This window comes from Entelurus aequoreus, linkage group LG02 (genome assembly GCF_033978785.1).
Source record: "Entelurus aequoreus isolate RoL-2023_Sb linkage group LG02, RoL_Eaeq_v1.1, whole genome shotgun sequence".
In the NCBI taxonomy this organism is placed as follows: domain Eukaryota; kingdom Metazoa; phylum Chordata; class Actinopteri; order Syngnathiformes; family Syngnathidae; genus Entelurus; species Entelurus aequoreus.
The window spans coordinates 43,795,284-43,819,683 of NC_084732.1; the positions used below are offsets into that span (position 1 = coordinate 43,795,284).

Sequence of the window (24,400 nt, forward strand, 5' to 3'; positions counted from 1 at the left end):
GAAGTGAGGGGAAACTGAGTGAATAATGACAGGTTATATGATTATTTATTTCAACTCATATTCAGGCCACTTTATAATGAATATGCCGGCATGTATTTGTAAAAAAAAAAAAAAATATATATATATATATTTTTTTTTTTAACACCAAATTATTTAGGGGCCTTAAGAATATGTTAGGGGGGCTTGAGCCCCTCTAAAATAGGCCTTACAACGCCAATGGCTTGAATCCTAAAAACACAAAGCCAAGCAGAATGACAGGACACTGTGCCACACTTTTTGATAATATTTTTGCCAATGATTTTGATAATAACACTACAAGTGGTCTACTTATAACCGACATGAGTGATTATCATTATACATTTTGAAGACTATGCACAAAGAAGAGTATAATTGTTTTCAAAAATGAGCTAAAAAAAAGCATAATTGGGACAATGTGTACAATGAAAATTATGTTGATGAAGCATATGGTAATTTTTAAACACATTCATTATACTTTATGACAAACATTGTCCATGGAAAAAACTTAGTAGAAAACAGATAAAGAACAATCAACCATGGATGACAAAAGGATTAAAAAAATGCTTGTAATAAGAAGAATATATTATATAGAAAATGTATAACACAAAGAACTACAGAGGCTGAAAATAAGTTACGAAAAGAATAAAAACAAGCCAAATAACATACTACGAACATGTAGAAAATAATATTACAATCAATTATTAGACAGAAACAAAAATAATATGAGAGCAACATGGGGCATCCTTAATAGTATTATTAAAGTTAAAGTACCAATGATTGTCACACACACACTAGGTGTGGAGAAATTTGTCCTCTGCATTTGACCCATCCCCTTGATCCCCCCCTGGGAGGTGAGGGGAGCAGTGGGGAGCAGTGGGCAGCAGCGGCGCCGCGCTCGGGAATAATTTTTGGTGATTCAATCAATTCCAACCCTTGATGCTGAGTGCCAAGCAGGGAGGTAATGGGTCACATTGTTATAGACTTTGGTATGGCTCGGCCGGGATTTTAACTCACAACCTACCGATCTCAGGGTGGACACTCTAACCACTAGGCCACCGAGTAGTTAAAAACGGCGCAAAGAGGGATTACCCCCAATACTTCTCAGACAGAAATGTAAACAATGACAACATGAAGGAAGTAGTTGAATGCTTCAATAAATACTTAAAAATTTGACCAAAATTGGAGGAAAATATTCTAGACACAGTTTCAAATGAGGACTTACACCATAGATAGAAATCCCAACAACCAACTTGTACACAAACACTAATCTACAATAAAGACCTGTTTCTTTACTTCCACAATTTTCTAAAATCATTGAAAGACTGTTCAATAACAGATTGGAGAGTTTCATAAACAAACATTGAATACTCGCTGAGAACCAATATGGATACAGAGCTATTATTTTAACATTGATGGCTTTAATCGAAATAACAGAGGAAATTACCAATGTGCAGCGGCAGTGTCTACGGATCTAATCAAAGCATTTGAAACAATTAATTGCAATATGTTAATGAAAAAATTATTCTCTGCATTTGACCCATCACCCTTGATCACCCCCTGGGATGTGAGGGGAGCAGTGAGCAGCAGCGGTGACCGCGCCCGGGAATACTGCCCAAAACAGCAATTCAAATCTTTTGAAACAGCTACAAAAGCAACATTCTTCGACGAAGCTAGTAAAGAGAGACACAGACTCTGATGCCACTTCAGCTCAACTTAAGGATTTTAACGGAGGGACTGCTAGCCAGGACAACATTGATAGAGCCATTGCAGCGTATGTGCTAGAAGACATGCAGGCTATTTCTACAGTGGAGTCACCCGCTTCCAGGCAGTTAATTAGCATGATACCGTCGTCAAACAGCAAATGGCACGGAAAACATGTTCCAAGTACCTGGACAGTGAGTACATAAACATGGAAAGCGAGCTAAAGAAAACACTCCAAACTCTGCCTCTGCTCATCATTCATCATTGAAGGTACACACTGTCAATTCTCTTATATACTCTTTCATTGTAGACTTCTAGAGTGTTTGATTGTCGCATCACTCTAAATGTATAGACTATATAGTTCACAAACATAAAGAGGGATCCTAGTGGGCCATGCCAATCTTTCCTTATCTCTAAACTAAAACTGGGAAAATTTGTAGAGTGTTCTGGGCTTCAGTACAGTGTTGATCTCCTCAATACATTATTTTATTTCCAAATTCCTTGAGAGAAAAAAAATGCCTGGTTAGGCTTTGTGTATGTCATGTGTGCCTTCTTTGGGTGAAGCCAGGTTTACAGCTATGCTGTTATTATGCTGTTTGTTACTTATGTATGTTATGTTGCAGCTATTTAAAATAGTGTTTTCAATTTGTTCTGTCCTGAAATAAATTGGCCCTTAGAAACATATCTTTGTCTTTGTGGGTTGTATGTAGACCCCATTGCTTTCTGAGTTCAGTGATGCAAATGCATGTCAAGTTGATCAACAGATTGTATTATTTTCCATTGCAATAACAGTACTGAAATCAAGGCTAAAAGGGCATTAATGGGAGCCTTAAAAAAAAAAAAGAAGTAACTAAATAGTTACTTTTCACAGTAACGCATGACTTTTTGGTGTAAGTATCTGAGTTAGTAACTGAGTTACTTTTGAAATAAAATAACTAGTAACCAGTGTTGGGACTAACTGTAACGCCGTTAGTTTCGGAGGTAACTAGTAATCTAACGCGCTATTTTTTATATTCAGTAACTCAGTTACCGTTACTACATGATGCGTTACTGCGTTATTTTACGTTATTTTTTATGTAGTATCGGCTAGAAACAGAAGATCTGAGTGTGTTTTATTGGAGAGTTGCAGTGTCGTCCTTCTGATTCTTCCTGTGTCACAACGGGGATAAGAGAAGAGGCGCTGTGTGTGTGTGTGTCTGGGTGTGGGTGTGGGGAGGGGGGGGGGGGGGGGGGCGCGCGTGTCTGTGTTAACTAACAAGACATGTTGTGTATTGTTGTGTATGAATTTTGTTGATTGATTAATAAATTAATTTTTTTTAAAAACAAGACATGGTACAGCTGAAGTCGAGTTTCTTAACATGGAGATATTCTAGACTGACCATGCGTCCTCTTTTCCTCGGACATGTCTTCTTATGCGGGGCTGTCCGGGCGGAGTTTGTTAAATGCCTCAAATGTCCGGCATTTTGAGATAGGGCATACTTGCCAAACCTCCCGAATTTTCCGGGAGACTCCCGAATTTCAGCGCCTCTCCCAAAAACCTCCCGGGACAAATATTCTCCCGAAAATCTCCCGATTTCCAGCCGGAGCTGGAGGCCACGCCCCCTCTAGCTCCATGCGGACCTGAGTGACGAGTCGACAGCCTGTTTTCACGTCTGCTTGCCCACGATATAAACAGTGTACCTGCCCAATCACTTTATAACATCTACGGCTTTTAGAGAGTGCACAACAACAAGGAGACGACGCAGAAGAACAAGGAAGATACAGCCATGGAGACGCCGACAACGAGTAAGATGAAGAAATACGCCTGTAAGTTCCAAAACGAATGGAAACAAGAATTTCAGTTTATTCAAGACAGTTCGAAAGGGAAGGGGTATGCTGCCTGTAAATTTTGTAGAACACGGTGGCCGCAGCGCAGCACCGGTCACAGCCCAGTATTATGGGCCACCTCGCTAAATGGAGACCTGAGGGTGTAACTTATGCCGAGACGAAGATGGCGATGCTGATAGCTGGAAGCAACATCCTGTTTTCATTTGCGGATGTCTTCAACAAATCTGTGAAGGATATGTTCCCGGATTCAGAGATCGTTCGCCAGTACGCAAATGGCAGAACAAAGGCTACTCAAATAGTGAAAGGTAAGTGTTGTTGTTTTTTTTTAGTAAGCAGCAAGCTGTGCATCTGGCTGCAAAGCATTGCACTTTCAAGTACAACAATGAATAGATGAGTGTTATGTGTGTGTATACAGGTATGTGTAAATAAATGAACACTGAAATTCAAGTATTTATTTTATTTTTATATATATATATATATATATATATATATATATATATATATATATATATATATATATATATATATATATATATATATAAAATAAAATATATATATATATATATATATATATATATATATATATATATATATATATATATATATATATATATATAGCTAGAATTCACTGAAAGTCAAGTATTTCTTATATATATATATATTTACATATATAAATATATATATATATATATATATTTAAAAATAAAATAAATATATATATATATATATATAGCTAGAATTCACTGAAAGTCAAGTATTTCTTATATATATATATACACATATATATTTATATATATATATATATATACATATATATATATATATATATATATATATATATATATATATATATATATATATATATATATATATTTTATATATATATATATATATATATATATATATATATATATATATATATATATATATATATATATATATATATATATATATATATATATATATATATATATATGTATATATGTGAAATACTTAACTTTTGGTGAATTCTAGCTGTAAATATACTCCTCCCGTCTTAACCACGACCCCGCCGACATTACATGTTATGTAGACCACAAGGAAGTGTTTTACAATTTACAAAAATATAATAATAATATGACTCCTTTAATGTGCTCTATAATTCGGTGCGCCTAATATATGAAAAAAGATCAAAAATAGACCATTCATCGGCAGTACGCCTTATAATCCGGTACGCCCTATGGTCCGGAAAATACGGTAACCTATTTGGAGATTTACTGCAAAAAAAATGGCTGCTGAAATGTGAGAGGTTGAGATACTGTATTGAAATATCATTTTTATGAATTTGCAGGTTGAATTATTCCATGTCAAAGCAAAAACATCATGGATTTTGCATGAATTGTACACCATCTCTAAGAGGGTTCCATTTTATTATTTGTTTTTCTTCAAACTGCAGTTGCCGAATAAAAAAAAACATGTTTTTTTTCCTATTCAAAACATAATTAACAGTCATGCTGTACTGCTTGTCCACATGCCTCCTGCTTATCTATTTTCATTCCACGTGACTTTGTTTGGCCTTTACCGCTGTCCTCTGTGGCCGTCTCTCCTCGCTCGTCCTCCTCCAGACTCGGAGTGAGTGCAGTCTTTACGGTCCATTTCCTGGTGAGGAGGCTCTTGAGTGCAGGCCCAGGCGCCATTCTTCGCCTCGCACAATGTTGTGTTCTCATTAACTCTTATCAAAGTTCATCTTGCATCCAAATGCTGTGTGCCGCTCCACACTGACTGCCCTGAAAGGGGAAAATGAAAAAGACAAAACGAGCAGTATGCTTGCACACACACACACACACACACACACACACACACACAGACACACACACACACACACACACACACACACACACACACGCACACACGCACACACACAGAGAGAGAGAGTCTCATGTTGATAAAGGCGTGAGAAATAATGGTTTAATAGCCAGTGAGAACAGAGGCAGAATAAATATCAGTATGAGGTAAAATTAAACTCTTTTCATATCTGAAATTAAGTCCTTTCTTTTAGTATAAACAAAAAATGTAATCTCGAACATTGAAGACAAATAAATAGAATACAATCCTATCGTGATACCATTTTACCAACACAAAAAGGCCGTCCTGTTATTTTGCTTGCATGAAAATAAATATGGGGCACATGCCGGAGACCAGAACACGTCCCAACCAGAGGACACAAGCAGATGGAGACGTGGAGAGAGTGCTTAATTTCGTCCTGTCCTGATCTGCTGCGCTGCAACGGTCCTGTCATCCAGCATTTTTAGTAAACATGCCCACTTCCCTTCCCTCCTGCATCATCACGTTCTGCTGGAGCTCCTCATTGACATGTAAAGAGAAATAATTGGGCTATGATTACAGCTTTCACTGACTATATCGCGCCATACTTAAACACACAAAGGCCCTATTTGCGATCACACTTACCTACTGCCTGATGAGGTCTTTCATCATAAGGCCAAATACACTATAATTCATGTCTGCTGCTAAGGTACTTTTGATTGCAGATTTTGCCCAGTTGTGTTCAACGTGCGCTGCAATGTCACTTTAAGTCGTGGCCAATTGCTCCGCCAACGTGAGGTGCATTCTAATGACGGCCCTTGTTTCCGCTTGGCAGTTAATGGTCCCTATAACAAACGGCGAGCTGGAAATGTCAGGAGACGATGAACTGGATGACGTGACGTTTCTGTTTTGACGCACGTTTTACTGCTGTTATGTGTGCTTGTCCATGTATAGAGCAAGCACATTGTGTTGAATTGAACAGTACAAGACAGCAATGGATGATAGAATGCTAAACCAGTGCTGCTCAATTTTTTTCTCACCAAGTACAATCACAAAAAAATGTGACTCTCCATTTACCACCATGAACATAAAGATACAACAGCGTAGTAAGCTTAAGTATTCATTAAAAACAAGGGAGAGGGTTTATTAACCAAGTATATTTAATATGTTTGGCCACTGCAACATTACACACAATTTGAACAGTAACACTGTGCTTAAAAATAAAACACTGTACTTTAATCAAGTGATTCTTAGCGTACAACTGGATGGAGCCTCCGTACTACTAGTGGTACTTGTACCACAGTTTGAGAATTACTGTGCTAAACTATATTAAATATGTACAGTAGCCTTCAAGTTATGTCTATGGCCTCACAAAGGGCTCTACCTGCAAATATACAGAGTCTGTTTTCACTCAGAGATGGTCCACATGAACTCAGGGGTGTCCTGAAAATCAAACATAACATGGTGAATTCCACATTCAAGGCTCAAACGTTATCTATAGTGGGGTGAAACTGTGGGACAATGTGAGCGGAGAAATTAAACTGTCTTCTAGCCTAAGAGTGTTCAACCTTGCGGTTAAAAAATGTGTTGTTGGGAAACTATCAAAAACATGAATAGTTGATTGTCTATCTCAACTGTGGCACAAAGGTGCAAAAGAACTCACTGTGAAACAAGGGACATAACACACCAGACAAGGCTTCAGAAGACAAAATATACCCAGGCAAGATGGAGCTAATCTCAATGCTCAATGCTATTGACAAAGTGTTTTTCAGCATATGTTATTCTTGTTCTGAAAAAGTCATGTATCCATCAAATCTGCTGTTGAAACTTGGACTATATAACCAACATGTATAACCAATATATAAGTTGATTGTAAATTAGGGGCGGGACATGGATAAGCATTCTTGCTTTTTTTCCCGTATCCCTTTTCGGTGGGTGCCGTTGCATGTCTGTCAAATTACAAAGAGTGATGAAGTGTTGTTATATAGGTCTGCCGGAATAAATAAATAAATAAATTCATTCATTCATTCATTCATTCATTCATTCTTGTCATAAAATAATATTGCTGAATTTCGATTGACACTATCTGATAAGTTCAGTTTACTTCAGTTCACCAATTTATTTCAAACACATCAAACCATAAATACTCTCCATCTACACAATTCAGACATAAAAAACAGCCATCCATTTTCTACCGCTTGTCCCTCTATGGCAGGGGTGTCAAACTCAAATACAGAGTGGGCCAACATTTAAAACTGAACAAAGCCGCGGGCCAATGTTGAACAAATTAACCTTTTTGATAGGGACCCAAACAAGTTTTGCATTAAATATTGAACAAGCAAGGCTTATATAACTTTATAGTGACATGCAAAATCGAGTTTCAAATAATAACAATAATAATTAAAAAAATATCAATTGCATATCAAATACAATTTAAATAAAAATTGAATGCCTCTTTTCTATTTGCAGCCTTCTGAGGTAAATATCAACATAAACTTTTTCCACAGGCTAATACATTTTAAAATAAAATAATGAATAAACCAACCATTCAGGACTTTAAACTGCTCAGTTTGCAACACACTGATCTAATCTGATGTGCCCAAGCCAGATACCTGGCATCTTTTCTTGGATGCTCGTTCATTAATGTCTGGGCTCAGGCTTTGAGCTGAGGCATCCCTCATTATCGAACAAAGGTGTTCATCAGTCACTATATCTCGTATTCCACAGTCCTGGGGGCATGCCTTACAGGCACTGCTTTTATCGTCCTCTACGAGCTGACGTCAAGTCCGCTTTTCATCCCTTCTAACAACATGCCCGCCCAGTCACAAGATATGAGCGGCTCCTGTACGCACACACACGTAAATGCAAAGCATACTTCATCAAGAGCGATACAGTTTACACTGAGAGTAGCCGTATAAGCAACTTTAACATTGTTAGAAATATACGCCACACTGTGAATCCACACCAAACAAGAATGACAAACACATTTTGGGAGAACATCCGCACAGTAACACAACATAAACACAACAGAACAAATACCCAGAACCCTTTGCAGTACTAACTCTTCCGGGACGCTACAATATACACCCCGCTACCTCCAAACCCCGCCGGATAATGCACCCCCGGCGTAGAATGCACCCCATGACGGGAGTGTTATATCAACTAAAGCCCACACTTACAAGTTTCCATGTGCAAGATTGAATCTATTTGAAAAAGTTATTTAATAAGAAGCCAAAAGTGCAAAAACAATAATGTTCGTGTTGGAGGAGTTGTGAATGAATGAAATATGAAATCCGTGCTGCAGTCGCTGCTGGGCCACAACATTAGGTACACCTAATTTCAACAAAATAAAAGTTAAATTTTACTCAACAGAACAGCAATAATGCACACATATCATCCATTTAAAAAAATAATGTCACTGACGAAGACAGCTCCTTCACAAGCGCAAGCAAGTCTGTGCGAGTATAACAGAGGCCAGTCAACTTCAAGAATAGCGCTGGAGAGCTGAGAGATTGCCTGTGCTTTTAGCTCAGTAGTTAGCATGTTCACCTCTCACACAGGCGACCTTGGCAGTTGGTAAAACAACAACACAGCCCAGGAGGTATTTCTTCTTGTAAGGTCTTCAACTAATGTTGTTCTTCATGTTGTTAATGGTCTGTCCCTTTATCCTGTGCCTCCTGAGGGTTTCCATTTGATGCATTGTTGGGTATTCTTGCATCTGACAATCCCATTGTCTAAGCCATACCAGTCAGTATAGTTTGTGTTAGTAGTTTGTTTTTAGATCTTCTGCATATGTAATTTGTGATCCGGTCTTTCCAGGAAATTTCCATTATTCTCTTGAGGCATTTAAGGTGGAAGGCATCTATCTTCTTTTGATCTTTAGCAGTTATTTGCTATGTCTTACAAACATATAGCATCACAGTGAGTACTACAGCTTCATATATTTTGTTTTTTGTTTCCATTTTTATATTTTTTATTTGCCATAGGTTAGAGATTTCGAAATACTTTGCTAATCCGTATTCTAAGTTTTTACCATTGTTGCAAATGGTGCTCCTTGAATATTGGATTTTGTTCACCTTCCATTGATCCTAATTGTGTCGCTTATTTTACGATATTCATTACTTTGCATTTATCTTCGTTACATCTTAGGCCCATTTTGCTCATGACTTCTTTACTTCTTGAACTGGGTAAGAAGCATATCCAACAGGAAGCAATACGTGAAGCGAGGCAAACACATGTCTACAGTGCTAAATATACTGTATGTTGGGGGGTACCCTAGGGATCAATCCTGGGACCAACATTGTTCAGTTGCTATAAAAACGACATTTCTAAAGTTACAAAAGATTTACAATTATTATTAGGAGAGAACACACATAAGCTAATAAAAAATAATAGAAGAAGAAATGAATAAACTAAAGAGATTGTTTGACGCAAATCCTTGAATCTAATTAAAACCAAAATAATGCTATTTGGTAACAGAAGAAGAGAAAGACAAATAGACAGAGTAGACATTGAAAGGGTACAAAAAATCAAATGTATTTAGTGAAGATAGATTGAAGATAGAAGATAAAACAAACTAAAAATCTCATATAAAAACTTACAATGTGAGGTGGCAAGAAATACTTCAATAACAAATACAGCAAAATATGTTCTGGGCCAAAAAATATTCTATATTGTAACTTTATGGATGTTTGAAATATATTACAATCCAAACCATAAACACAGTAAAGTCAAAGAATAAAAACTAATGATGAGCCAGAGCCAGAACTTGACTTACCATGACATTGCAGGAGGTACAATAACACAAACTAACAAAAGTATACTACTTTTACCTTGTATGACAGTTTTGGACTCTCTGCCTATTACTGCCATAATTGTAATTATACTAACAATAGAGATTCCTGCATTTTCAGTAATTTATGTATTTATGCATGTTTACCTGATGTCCATTGTCAAAATCCCTTTCTTATTCAAATGCATTTTCCAAATAGAGGAGTCTGTACGACAAATATTTTAATGGTGACTGTTGGAATTTTGAAGTTTCTTCCAATGTCTGCAAAAGCAGTGGAACTTCTAAATGGAGAGAGCGTGTATCAGGTAGCCTGGAGACAAAGAGAAGAGAGGCGGAGGCGGGGAGATGTCTGCAGAATAAATGAGGCTCTCTCGAGGGTTGTTTTGACTGAGGAGACTTTCCTTGTAATCATCAGCTCTGTGGTGGCTGCTTACGAGTAGGGATGCTTAAAAACAAATGTGTATGTCTCTCCGGGCTCTTTCCAACCTCGTAACGCTTCATGGCACACATTTTACGATGCCTCTCTAAACCTTTGGGGGACCTCAGAGGAATTCAACCTGTGATGGATGGAGCAGGACAATATGTATTCCCTAAATCCAATAGGACAGAAATTTCCAATCAATAGGTCACATTACTGAGCTTCTACTTAGTCGGTCAAATAAGGCTTCTTGACTTACAAACTGTGTGCCTCGGTTTGTTTTGTATGTGGAAATGTAGTCGAAGAGATTAAGAGTTTTTTCATCAAATAGAAGTGTGTTCATACTGGGGGAATTACTTAATGTGTGTGTTTAGAGGCAGCTTGGGGTCTATGAGATGCCACTGTTCTGCAACTCCCACTTTAATTGGCTGCGGGCCCCTTGGCCTCGCCTGAATGGAGTGTCATTTAAGGACCTTTCACTCCCACAGAGGATTTTTGGGTATCGCCGCTGGAGAAATTGCATTCCTGTTTCCATACAATAGCCGGTCCGACTTGGACGGGGCAGGAGTATCATTGTCATTATCATGACAATGGAAGCTAATTCCGCTGCCAGTAGCGTCATCCCGAAGCCCTCTGCTGTACCAGCTTATCAGGGGCCGCCATAAGAGCTTGGAGAAGCTACGGAAAACCTTCACACATTCATTCAGGATTCATGTGCAGCTTAGAGGCGTTGTCATGGTAACCAATTAACACATCAGCAAAAAAGTAGATTTACTGTAAAAGTGTATGTCACTCTGTCATCAGTGGCTCTACTGATTCCATGTTTTTAATGATTTACTGACTTTTATTCGTACTCAGCAGCAGAAAAACGTACAGCGGGTCCTGTAAATTTGAATGCCTCTGAAGCAGTACAATTTGGAATTCAACCAGAATTCCATAGCTTCTCTCGTGACGTCAAGCTAAACTTGAAACCTCAGCATATCTCACTAGTTCAGTCAGCATACAACGTTAAACTCCTTTCTCTTGTTTTTTTCTTAGGCTTTTTTTGTTGGCAGTTATTTTAAACGTAGGAGCAGACTCAACAAGAGGAGTTAAGAGAAGACAAATAGGCTGTACAATGGAAGCTGAATTAAGTAAAAAAAAAAAAACTGGCATTCAAAGCAGCATGACTATAGACAAAAAAAAATGTTTTTCAAAGTTGAAGTGTTTTGTGAAAAGATTCACAAGTCTTTTCACACTTGTGAGTGGGGGAGAAAAAGAATCTGCATTGCACTGCAAAAAAGAGCTGACAAAATATAAAACAAATAGACAACAATTTTGGGGAAAAAATAATAAAAAATAGTACAATTATTTGTCCATATGGAGCTAGTTAATTTTACTCGATAAAACATTGTAGATCAAGATTTGTATATTTATAAATTAGCAGGACTTTCAAGATAGAAATAAGTATTTTATTCTGAAAATAAGCATTATTGAACTCGCAATTTATAAATTAAGCATCTTTGGGATGTTGTAGAATATTTAAGCAAGATTTTCTGTGGGGAAAACCAAAATATAGTATTTTTTAAAATATCAACATTTTAACTAGAATAGACAAAATATAATTATCCATGTTAAAATCAAAATTGTAATAAGGCAATGACTAAAAACAAGTTCTTCTTAAAACTAGGGAAATTTGTAGAAATAACATTTTAAATCTTGGCAAGTGACAAATAATTTGCAGTGTGCATATATACCGCAATACATCTGTTGTGTTTGTGTCTCATTAGTAACAATGGTCTTTTTGCCTTTTTTATAACAGTTAGGATGGTGAAAATACTACTAAATCGTGGCCTGCACATGTAATGTTCTCTGAGTTCCACCGTTCTCCACTGTGGACGTTTAAATTTTGTAAAACAGGAATATTTTATTTTCCTAATTTGTAACTCTGACAAAAGAAATAGACCAAAAAACAAATATTTACGCTGGTTCTCAGGAGAATATAGTTAGGGTGTCCATATTTTGATGAATGAGGCATTTAAATGATACTTAAAGTTTACTTGAAGATGCCGTAAAATTTCAATATATTTAAAGTATGTCTTTTTTGTGTGGATAGAAAATTATACCATCTACAAAATCATACACTTTCAGATGGGCTTCTTGGAGATTACTCAACATGTTTTGTTATGCCTGCAAAAAATGCATGAATGGCTAAAAATGCACATATGCAAATATAATTAATGGAGTAGAAGTATCTCTTCTGTATTTGAAAAAGCTCTCTTTTCCAGTCTTACTGGACACATAAATAATAGAAAATAAATAATCGTTGCTACATTAGCAATACCGGCTTAAACAAAAATAGCTTGTGCAATTTTTTTCCAATGATTTTGAATTAATAATAGCATAATAATTCTTTACTCACGTTGAAAAGACCCCGAATAAAATTCAGGACATTTCTATCACTTTCTAGTAAAAAACAGGACAACTAGAACAATGTCATGATCCCACAGGACAGGTGCGAACTTAGTTTATATTTCCATCTTTTTTTCTGTTAAAGACACTTCGTTTGTTATTTCTATTTCCTTTTCATAACTGTATGTTTCACCTTCACTCTTGTTTGAAGGAGTTAGAAGTGCACCTGCTTTTTATTATTGTTAATCAAAGTTGTAGTTAGTTGGTCCAATTATAGTTTTTTTTTTGCTCGCTATATCTCCAAGCAGTTGTGCTTAGCATCTATGTGCTGCATAGCCTTTATTTTACCACCTACGCCTGTTTGATTTTTTGTGCACTTCCCTGCTTCACTTGTTTGTTCATACTACCTGTGTTTTTCCAAATAAAAGGGCTTTATATGCCTGCACATCACCTGCTGTCACTTCACCCTGGGGTCCAAAACCAAAAACATCAATGACGACCTTAACAAACAGAATGTGAAAACAATATGTTTCCTTGCAAAACAGGATCCAAGGCCTTCCTAATTTACAGTGTATTCGGAAATGTATTCAGAGCGCTTCACTTTTTTCAAATGTTATTATGTTACAGCCTTATTCCGTAATGGAATACATTCATATTTGTCATAAAAAATGTACGCACAATACCCCATAATTGCCACGGCCTATTCACGACAGGTCATGATTCATTTTGTTTTAGGTCATCTCCTATGTTAAATAGTAATTTTCTGTTTCAGCGCCTATTCCTTTCTTTACTTTCTAGTTTCTTGAGTGCAAGTCATTCTCACCTGCCTGTGATTACCGATCAGGAGGCTCACCTGTTTCTGATCGTCAATCAGAGAGCTTTATAGACTGGTGTCAGATGGCCTTCCTTGCAGGTTCATTGTACGCCACTGGCGAAAGTAACGTTTTGTGCCAGTCTGTTGCTGACATTAGTTTCTCCCTCGTTTTTGCTGATGCTAGTCTTTTCATTTTCATTCTTTGCTAAATACTTTAAGTTCGCCTATGCTTCCCTCCGGCACGCTACTTTTGTAAGTTTTGTTTTGTGTCCAAGGACTAAATTAGCATTCTCACCTGGAGCTGATTCCTTACAGCCCTTTTTGCATCCTGGGTAACACAACTACTGCGACCACGTGACCAGATCGTTACAGAATGAACCTGCCCAAAGTGTATCTCGCAAAGCACCACAAAATGAGGATTTATGAGGACTTGAAAGCTGACACACGGATGCCGTGAAGTTCCGTGGAGTACGCAGATGATGAGGAAGTTGAGGCGGATCTCTCTCCCAAGGATGTGGGGGCATGAAGCTGGCTAATGGTCAAGATTACAGCACTATTCCCCGAAAGAGGACACAGAGATTACCCCTTGGACTTAGTTTTGGCCGGCGACGTGGCTGTTTTGCCCTCCCGTTCTCGCAGACGTATGCGGAACCCGTGCTCAGCCGCTTCGACACGCCACACTAATGGGCAGGATCCACAGATTCATCCAGTTTTTCCCTCCTCACTGCTTCAACCTCAGTTTGGTAATCCAAATGTCAATGTTGCCAAACATTTCATGCCCGAAGCTGCTAGCCAGCGCAAGAAACCATCTGAGCTGTATGACGGAAGTCCGGCAGCACTTTTTGATGACGTCACGCCTCAAGCGCCCGTGGGTCATTCTGATGATGTTCACACGCTTTCTCTCTCCGCTGGACACACAGATTCTTGTTTTCCAATTCCCAAGAGTCAGCCGCTTCCAACCGATATTATATTACAGTGTCTGAAGCTGACTATCAAGACATTTTACTTTGGCTGAGGAAGGCTATCAGCCTCGGCCAAACAACGACCTGTCAGCTTAAGCACCGCCCGCCAAGATTCAAACTCCACACCCCATGATTCAGAGTCCACCCACCTCATCCACCCCAGTGTTGGCCAAGACTCAAGCTCCTGCTCCTCCACTCCACACGCTTCCGAAGCTCCTGCACTTCCTCACTCCCTACCAATGCCCGTTACCAGGCTTCCCAAAGCCCACCCATTCTTGGAGTCTTCTCCCGCTGAGGTCACACAACAGCTCCTCTAACTAGCTCAAGATTGTGTCTGAAACCTGATTCCTGGGGGATAGTGCTGGTAGAAGTGCAGCTGGACAAGCACAGCTCTGTCCACTGAGTTCGCTGCCTGCCTCTCCACGAGCAGTGGCGCTGTTGGCTAAAGCTCCAGCTCCACTTCCTGCTCCAGCGCCACAATAGAAGGGGGATCCTCCAGAGAAATACAGTGCGGCGTGGATGGGTAAGTGGTACCAGAAGGTGTTGATGACGTTGGAGGAACCATCTTGTCCGGTAGTGGATCAGTCGACACCACAATCTCCGCAAGCCCCACCCAAGGAGCGACGCCAGCTCCAGGGGTCCGACGCTACCAGCCAGTCAAGTGAGTCGAACTCCACCAGCATTTAAAGTGGGCCCTCCCACGACGCCACTTCCTGCCTCGCTTCTAGCTTTGCAGTCAGCTCCAGCCTCGTCTCCAACTCTGCAGTCAGCTCCAGCCTGTCCTTTGACGATGCTGCTTTCTGCCTGGCCTCCAGCTACTCCTCTGACTATGCCGCCTCCTGCCTTGCCATCAGCAACTCCAGTGGGTCTGACGCCACCATCTCTGTTTCCAGTTGGTTTTCCGATGACACCACCAGCTCCGTCTCCAATGGGTCTTCTGACGACCCGCCAGCTCCATCTCTAGTGGGTCTTCCGACGACAGCACCAGCTTGACCTCCAGCCCAGCAGCCTGCTCTCCTGGCATGGAAGCGTCCGTCAGGCACTCGCGGCCTGCCTCCTTGTCGGCCACGACGCCCCCTGTGCCATCAGCAGCCATTCCCAGAACTTGGGCGTGGACCACAATGGCTGATGAGGAAATATTCCAGCCCAAGTCCACCTGCTCGGCTGCCACCTATGTGGCCAGTTCATGGACTCCCTCCACGCCATCAGCAGCCACTCCCAGGACTTAGACGTGCACTGAAGTGGCTGAGGTTATTTTCCTATGTTTAATAGTAATTTTCTGTTTCAGAGCTAATTTCTTTGTTTACTTTCTAGTTTCTTGAGTGCTAATTAATCTCACCTGCCTCTGATTCGTGAAGAGGAGGCTCACCTTCTTTTGATTGTTAATTAGAGAGCTTTATAGACTGGTCTCAGTCTGCCTTCCTTGCAGGTTCATTGTCCGCCATTGGCAACAGTAATGTTTGGTGCCAGCGTGTTGCTAACGTCAGTGTGTCCTTTATTTTTGCTGACACTACTCCTTTTGTTTTCATTCTAAGTTAAATACTTTACGTTTGTCTATCCTTCCTTTCGGTGCGCTACTTTTCTAAGTTTTGTTTTGTGTACAAGGATTGAATTAGCATTCTTACTTGAACGCTGCTTCTGCTGATTCCTTACGACTCCTTTTGCATCCTGGGAAACACAACCACTTTGATGACGCAACCAGATCTTGACAATAATGACAATGTGAAAAAGGTTTTTTTTAGATCTTTTTGCAAATGTATTAATAACAAAAAACTAAGAATACACATATACATAAGTGTTCACAGCCTTTGCTCGATTCTTTTTTGACGCACCTTTGGCTGCAATAACAGCCTCAAGTCTTTTTGAATATGATGCCCCAAGCTTGCTACACTTATCTTTGGGTAGTTTTGCCCATTTATATTCACAACACCTCTCAAGCTCCATCAGGTTGGATAGGAAGCGTCGGTGCACAGCCCATTTCAGATCTTTCCAGACATGTTCCATTGGATTCAAGTCTGGGATCTGGCTGGACCATTGAAGAACATTTACAGAGTTGTCCTGAAGCCATTCCTTGGTTGTGTCTTGACTGTGTGTTTAGAATCGTTGTCCTGCTGAAAGATGAACCGTCACCCCGGCCTGAGTTCAGGAGCACTCTGGAGCAGGTTTTCATCCATTAGATCTCTGTACATTGCTGCATTCATCTTTTCCTCTTTCTTGACTAGTCTACCGGTTCCTGCCGCTGAAAAACATCCCCACAGCATGATGCTGCCACCACCATGCTTCACTGTAGGGATGGTGTTGGCCTGGTGATGAGCGATGCATGGTTTCCTCCAAACACGATGCCTGGCATTCACGCCAAAGAGTTTAATCTTTGTCTCATCAGACCAGAGAATTTTGTTTTTCATAGTCTTGGAGTCTTTAAGGGGTATTTTGGGAAACACCAAGCGGGCTGCCATGTCATTTTTACTGAGGAATGGTTTCCGTCTGGCCACTTAACAATACAGGCCTGATAGGTGGATTGCTGAAGAGATGGTTGTCCTCCTGCAAGGTTATCCTCTCTCCACAGAGGAATGCTGTAGCTCTGACAGAGTGACCATCGGGTTGTTGGTCACCTCCCTGACTAGAACCCTTCTCCGCCGATCGCCGGCCAACTCTAGGAAAAGTTCTGGTGGTTTAAAACATCTTCCATTTACGGATGATGGAGGCCACTGTGCTGATTGGGACCTTCAAGGCAGCATATATTTTTATGTACCCTTCCCAAGATTTGTGCCTCGAGACAATCCTGTCTCGGGGGTCTTGAGATAATGCCGTCTACTTCATGCTTGGTTTGTGATCTGCAATGCACTGACAACTGTGGGACCTGATATATACAGTATATATACACTATATTGCCAAAAGTATTTGGCCACCCATCCAAATGATGAGAATCAGGTGTCCTAATCACTTGGCCCGGCCACAGGTGTATAAATTCAAGCATTTAGACATGGAGACAGTTTCTATAAACATTTGTGAAAGAATTGGCCACTCTCAGGAGCTCAGTGACTTCCAGCGTGAAACTGTCATAGGATGCCACCTGTGCAACAAATCTAGTCGTGAAATGTTCTCGCTCCTAAACATTCCAAAGTCAACTGTCGGCTTTATTATAAGAAAATGGAAGAGTTTGGGAACAACAGCAACTCAGCCACGAAGTGGTAGGCCACGTAAACTGACAGAGAGGGGTCAGTGGAGGAATTATGGTGTGGGTTTGTTTTTCAGGAGTTGGGCTTGGCCCCTTACTTCCAGTGAAAGGAAATTTGAATGCTCCAGGATACCAAAACATTTTGGAAAATTCCATGCTCCCAACCTTGTGGGAACAGTTTGGAGCGGGCCCCTTTCTCTTCCAACATGACTGTGCACCAGTGCATAAAGCAAAGTCCATAAAAACATGGATGACAAAGTCTGATGTAGATGAGCTCGACTGGCCTGCACAGAATCCTGACCTGAACCCGATAGAACACCTTTGGGATGAATTAGAATGGAGACGGAGAGCCAGGCCTTATCGACCAACATCAGTGTGTGACCTCACCAATGCACTTTTGGAAGAATGGTCGAAAATTCCTATAAACACACTCCGCAACCTTGTGGACAGCCTTCCCAGAAGAGTTGAAGCTGTAACAGCTGCAAAAGGTGGACCGACATCAAGGTGGCCAAATACTTTTGGCAATATAGTGTATATATACAGATGTGTGCCTTTTGAAAAGAAGTCCAATCAGCTGAATTTACCACAGGTGGACTTCAATTAAGCTTTAGAAACACTCTAAGGATGATCAGTTGAAACAGGATACCCCTGAGCTTCATGACAAGGGCTGTGAATGTATGTACATGTGACGTCTTACTTTTTTATTTTAAATACATTCTGGGGTATTGTGTGTTTAATTTTGTGGACAAAAAGGAATTTTTTAATAAGGCTATAATGTAACAAAATGTGGAAAAAGTGAAGCGATATGAATACTTTCCAGATGCAATGTAGGTGTTCCATCTTAGAGGTCCCATTGTACTCACACCCAGTACACACCAAAACTGTACATAACAGACGTCTTGCTATGTACAATATGTTCATCAGGCCTATATTCTTACAAATTGTAGCAGTAGCTAGGGAAAAAAAAACAGTTTTTACTATGCTGTTAAGTTTCATTAAAATTCTGGTATACAAGCCACTGATGAAAGACATTTCCACCAAGCAGTACAGTTTGGTTTAGTTTGTGGTACCTTTTGTCAACAGTTATGAGGAATACCAACATAAACAAACAACAAAGCTTGTTGTCTTCTTGCATTTAGAATACATTTCTGGATTTCCTCTGTTGTCATTCTTTGTTTACTGCCACATTCATGTTTACATCATTGCAATCAAGATGTTTTAGATTATGTTAATATGATATCATACTATTTACACGCCTTCCTGCTGACACAGCCAGTGGTGGAAACACAGGCTATAAGGTTTATAGTCACAAACTGTACCATGGCTCAAACATTTTGTGGTAACATGGCCTAAAATGTAATTTTGCTGCTTCTGCTGCAGGCTGTTTAAGACCTGTGACCTCATCATTGTTTGGTTCACTTGCACCATTTCTCAGAAGCCCTGCAGGATGGTCAAAGCTCATTATTGCAGCCTTTATCCACCCCTCCCACTGGCTGCTCAACCATCTACCCTCCAGTAGGATCTTCCACAGGGAGGGAGAACTTGAGCCGCTATTAAACAGTCAGTGGCATGACCCCACATTAACACACACACACGCACGCACACACACACGCACATGCACACACATCGTTAAAGTCTCTGTGAGGTGACAGGACTTTATAGGATTTGGCTCTTGTCTATTGTGGTTTGTTGTCAGTCCATTATGCGAAACAGTTCTCATCTGATCTCATTCGAGCCTTCCGGGATTATTTTTCTCATGAGGATGTCCGACTCAAGATCACCAAGATGGCTGAGGTCAAAGGTGAAATGAGCACCTCTGTTTTGCCTTTCACTAGTCAGTCAGTTTACTTTCAACTTCCAGGAATACTTTCTTGATGTGAGGGAAAATGCTCCACTGATTTGGAACAATGTCTGACATAATATGGCCGAAACAAAATGAGGCCTAAGGTTAAAGGTCATGACTTCAACGTAAACCAATCTTTATGCCACAACAGAAATCTTATTGGACATTTGTGTCCAAACTGTGGAATTAAATTTAATTTTAAAAAACACTTTAAAGAAATAAAAAAATAATACAAATAATTAATTAAATGCTGCATCGAAAAAAAATACCCGCAACGAAAGGTAACTTTAAAAACACCTTAAATAGCTACAAAATACAAAAGAATCTTGAATCTTAAAATTCCGACTCTCGTGTCAGAACATATTTTGGAAGGACAAAGGAGCCGAAAAGTCCAAGCAGGGCACGCTCTGTGCGTAGAGCCCCTTTTTGCGTGAAGAAGCGCATGTTAAACGTCAATTAATGAATGACAGTGACAAGCGGTAGAAAATGGATGGATGGAGGGTGCTTTTTATGAATTTTTACTGCAAAGGTATTTCTAGCCGCTTCCAGTTTTGTCACTGATAAGAACATAATGCCATTTTTTCTTGTGGTGCAATGAAATAGTACATGTCTTGCAAAGAAATGGGCACTGGGTTGAAGTCCCGGTTGAAGGTATTGTTGTAAGGTGAATACATTAATGTTTTAATGAGTAAAAAGATTATTTGTTAAACAGTTTATTTCCCATTCATTTGTTTGAGTACAAAAGTTAAAGTACCAATGATTGTCACACACACACTAGGTGTGGTGAAATTATCCTCTGCATTTGACCCATCCCCTTGTTCACCCCCTGGGAGGTAAGGGGAGCAGTGAGCAGCAGTGAGCAGCAGCAGTGAGCAGCAGTGTGCGCCACGCTCGGGAATCATTTTATGGTGATTTAACCCCCAATTCCAACCCTTGATGCTGAGTGCCAAGCAGGGAGGTAATGGGTCCCATTTTTATAGTCTTTTGAACTCACAACCTTCCAGGTAACGGGGAGGGGGCCTCCAAATAAAATTTTGATTTGGGCCACAATTTAACCCAGAGAAAGAAAGAAAAAAACCTTGTCAATTGTGTCTATGTTGACTAGGTTTTTTGTTCTGAAGTTGTTTCAATGCATTTTAATTTACAGTGAGAACCCACAAAACACTCCCTTGTCCCAAAGTTCCAAACACAGCGATTTATTAATTTTTTTTTTTATTATTTTTTTTTATTTATAATGTCCTGCCCAGCTTCTCGGGCAAATCATATAGCAGATGTAGATGCCCATATCGGCTGTTCAGATTTACTTTACAAAAGAGAAGTGTAGGATACTTCTCTTGTTGCCTTACTTGTATTTTGACTTTATTAAATGTATTTATATTATCATTTGGTGCAGCCGGGCCAGAGCAGGAGGGGATAGAAAGAGAGAAAAAGGAAGACAGAGGGGGGAATTGTGGGGACAAGAGGGGGATTAGACAGAGAGACAAAAACAACAACAGCAAATACAACAACAACAACAACAACAACAGAGCAACATCAGCAAATACGACATGTACAAATATGATGGTAAAAGTAACAGCGATTTAAAGCATACAGTTGCACAATAAGTGAGGAGTTTATTTAATTTATTTAAGGTAGTGGAGATCATCACGTTTGATAGATGGCAAGCTGTTAGTCTTGCAAACATGCCATCGATGATTGTGTGAGCTTAAAAGAGTATGCATGTGTATTACATTTTGGGAAGCCACCCCATGGTTGGCCAAACGAAATGACTCGTCGGGCGTAATTTGGCCCGCGGTCCCCACTTTTTGGCACCCCTCGTTTAGCGCGTGGTAGGCCTGGGCGATATGGCCTAAAACTAACATCTCTGATTTTTTCATTAAAAATTGATTCACAATTTTTTCTGATTTTTGGTGTTGAGTGTTGATAAATCATGTTGCCTGTAATAAATAATTATACCTGCATCTTCTCCTCCCAGTATTGTGGTCTTTTTGATGATCAGTGTATATTTTGCATATTAATGAAGACAGAGACGCAAAATAGATTACACACCTTATTCTGCTCACTGAAGAGACGCAATTCACTTTGCACACGTTTAGTAGATCAGCTTTGTATGTGCTATCAAGTTTGCACATGTTTCAGTGCACGTGAACCTTTAGTAAACGTGTCCAACTCCAACCAGTACAAGAGGATTGCACTTTGTCAAGCCTCTACCTTCACACACCTGTTCAATTTGGGTGTCCCACCTGAAGTTCTTGCTGGTAGCTCTTAACCACAGTGGCAATCTCTCAGGGGGAAACTACAGAAATAAAAGTAAAAAAAGTAAAATAAAGTATCCTTCATCCACATTTAATCAACCATCACAACATGTATCTTAACTTTATGGCCCAATTCTTAAACTGAACTTCAACTTAAACTTAACATTTAGTAGGACTTCACACACAATAGTCAATATTTACTAAATTGAAAAATACAGTAGTCTTATGAATAATACAAAAACATTATTTTCAAACTAGTTAATCATCAGCCTCATGCATCATGCCTCAAAGTTTCTGCATTCTCCACTTATCTACGCATAGAGAAACTTAACAGCACTCTAGACATAGTAATGTTTTTTTCAACTTGTGTTTCACTGTACCAACTAATGTTCTAAAATTCTATTTATTTCATTGTGTTCTCTGACCAGTAAGCACATAGACTCTTGCAGCGTGTGAAGAAGTTCACATTGACACAAATAATGGTAGCCTACAAATTTGTTTTCATCATTGTTTAAACAGGAATGGCAACTGACTCTTTTCGACCTAACAGCTCATTTCGACAGAACACGTGAAGCAGCAAATACACACAGCTTTAACTTACAGTTGTGTCGATGTCACGATCGATGGCTCGCTTGCTGATGGCATAATAAAACATATAGCGTCAAAAATAAAATGTGTCTTCTTCACTTCATCTCAGGTGTTCACATATTATGATGTAAAAGACGTTCAATCCCCACCTTTTAGTTTTGGCATTCCAGTGAGACGTTAAATTTGAACTTCCTCATCTCAGAAGGAAAAGCATGTGATTGGCTCACCTTCATCGTTAAATTCCATCCCCTGTCATACTGTACGCTATTCAAGAACGGTGATTGGATATATTCTGAAGTTGTCCCATCCCATTTACATGACAGTACTAAATATGATTGGATTTTGTTTCTGACAACACGCAGACCAGCGGAACCTGACAGACAAAAGAGGGAAGATGATATCATACAAGTGTTGTAGCGTGTCTCTTTTCCAGCGGATTTCTCCGCTGCTGCGGATAATTTTGTCAACTTGTAATTGTTTTGTGGGTATACTGAAAAAAATTACTTGATCAACTTCAACCATTTTGATTTAAGGGGGCAATACATTTATTTCAGGGGGCTCTGCCCCCTCTTTCCCCTTATGTAGAGCCGGCCCCGGTTGTGCTGCTGTCTTTCTACTTTGCAGCGTGCAGTCCACACCTATTGCCACAATTCTTAAGCACTGGCAACACTTTTCTTTACTTTGGAACAAATGTCTCGCTCTCATCAGCATTAGCACTAGCCAAGTTTTGCTAGGCTTGTGGATCTCATTGGAGCAAAAAAGTATGCCTGAGCAAGAGGAGAAAAACATTGTTTAATTTTTTAAATCCCCTGAAATAAAAAAACCCAAATTTATCGATAATATCAATATATTGCCCAGGCCTAGCGTGTGGTTTTTGGATCTTAGTAGATTAGGCCCATAGGGCGAAAAAAAAAAACAACACCCCTGCCTAACAGCCTCGTACAAAGTTCTCCACCAGCTTGTAATGTGCAAAAACTGTTGCACAGAAAAACAAATGTTAAAAAGTCATATACTGCATCTTCTTTGGAAAAAGTAACAAGTTGATGAAGTTGACAAGTGACATGTAAATATTAATGTTTTGGGACTATAAAAATGCACAGCCCAGTGAATTGTTTGCCTAATCACACATTTAGACATTCATTAAACTTATCGTACCTTTAAAATAGTTTAAGTCAGTGCTTCTCAAATATTTTCTGTTACGCCCCCCTTTAGGAAGAAGAAAATATTTTGTGTAGTATAATTTGTCTAAAAACATTGTTATAACTATACCTCTGTACAACATTGTAAGCGTATTAACATTAAAGAAAACAACACACTGGTCTTTTCTCGTCTCTGTGGTGGCAGCAACATACAGTGTTTTTTTTTTAAAAGATGAGTACATAGTATCAGGTACTCAATAGTATTTTAATTTAATATGGGCATGGAACAATAATCTGTTCTTTGCGGGGACATTACAAAAGATTTACAAAAAACAATAACCTAAACCAACTTTATTTGTTATTGGAAGTGTTCTTCTAATTGGTAAATGCTACACTTACTTTGACAAGAAAGAAGGAGCCTTGTAATATTTTACAGTTAGACCCAGAAGTATTTGGCCAAAGACATACAGTTTCTAGTTTCCTTTATATATCACCACTGTATTTCAAAAAACCAAGATTTGATTAAAGCGCACCCGTCACGGTCGCCACCACTGATTATTTGTCATAAATGACCTTCAACTGAAGTGCCAAAGATGCAAGGTGTGGTCTACAAGCAGACATTGTAAATTGTATGCTTTTATAGACAAAATACATTAACGTAATGAAATTTT

The 24,400-nt window shown here is 39.3% G+C and overlaps 1 long non-coding RNA gene across 1 annotated transcript; it reads right to left on the reverse strand.

The window, feature by feature from the left end:
- Positions 1 to 5,712: 5,712 nt before the first annotated feature.
- On the reverse strand, positions 5,713 to 22,734 carry LOC133634215 (uncharacterized). Its single transcript, XR_009821913.1, has 3 exons — positions 22,604 to 22,734; positions 21,991 to 22,043; positions 5,713 to 5,889 (listed from the first exon to the last, which is right to left on the reverse strand). It is a non-coding gene; the product is annotated as an uncharacterized LOC133634215 (long non-coding RNA).
- Positions 22,735 to 24,400: the final 1,666 nt, after the last annotated feature.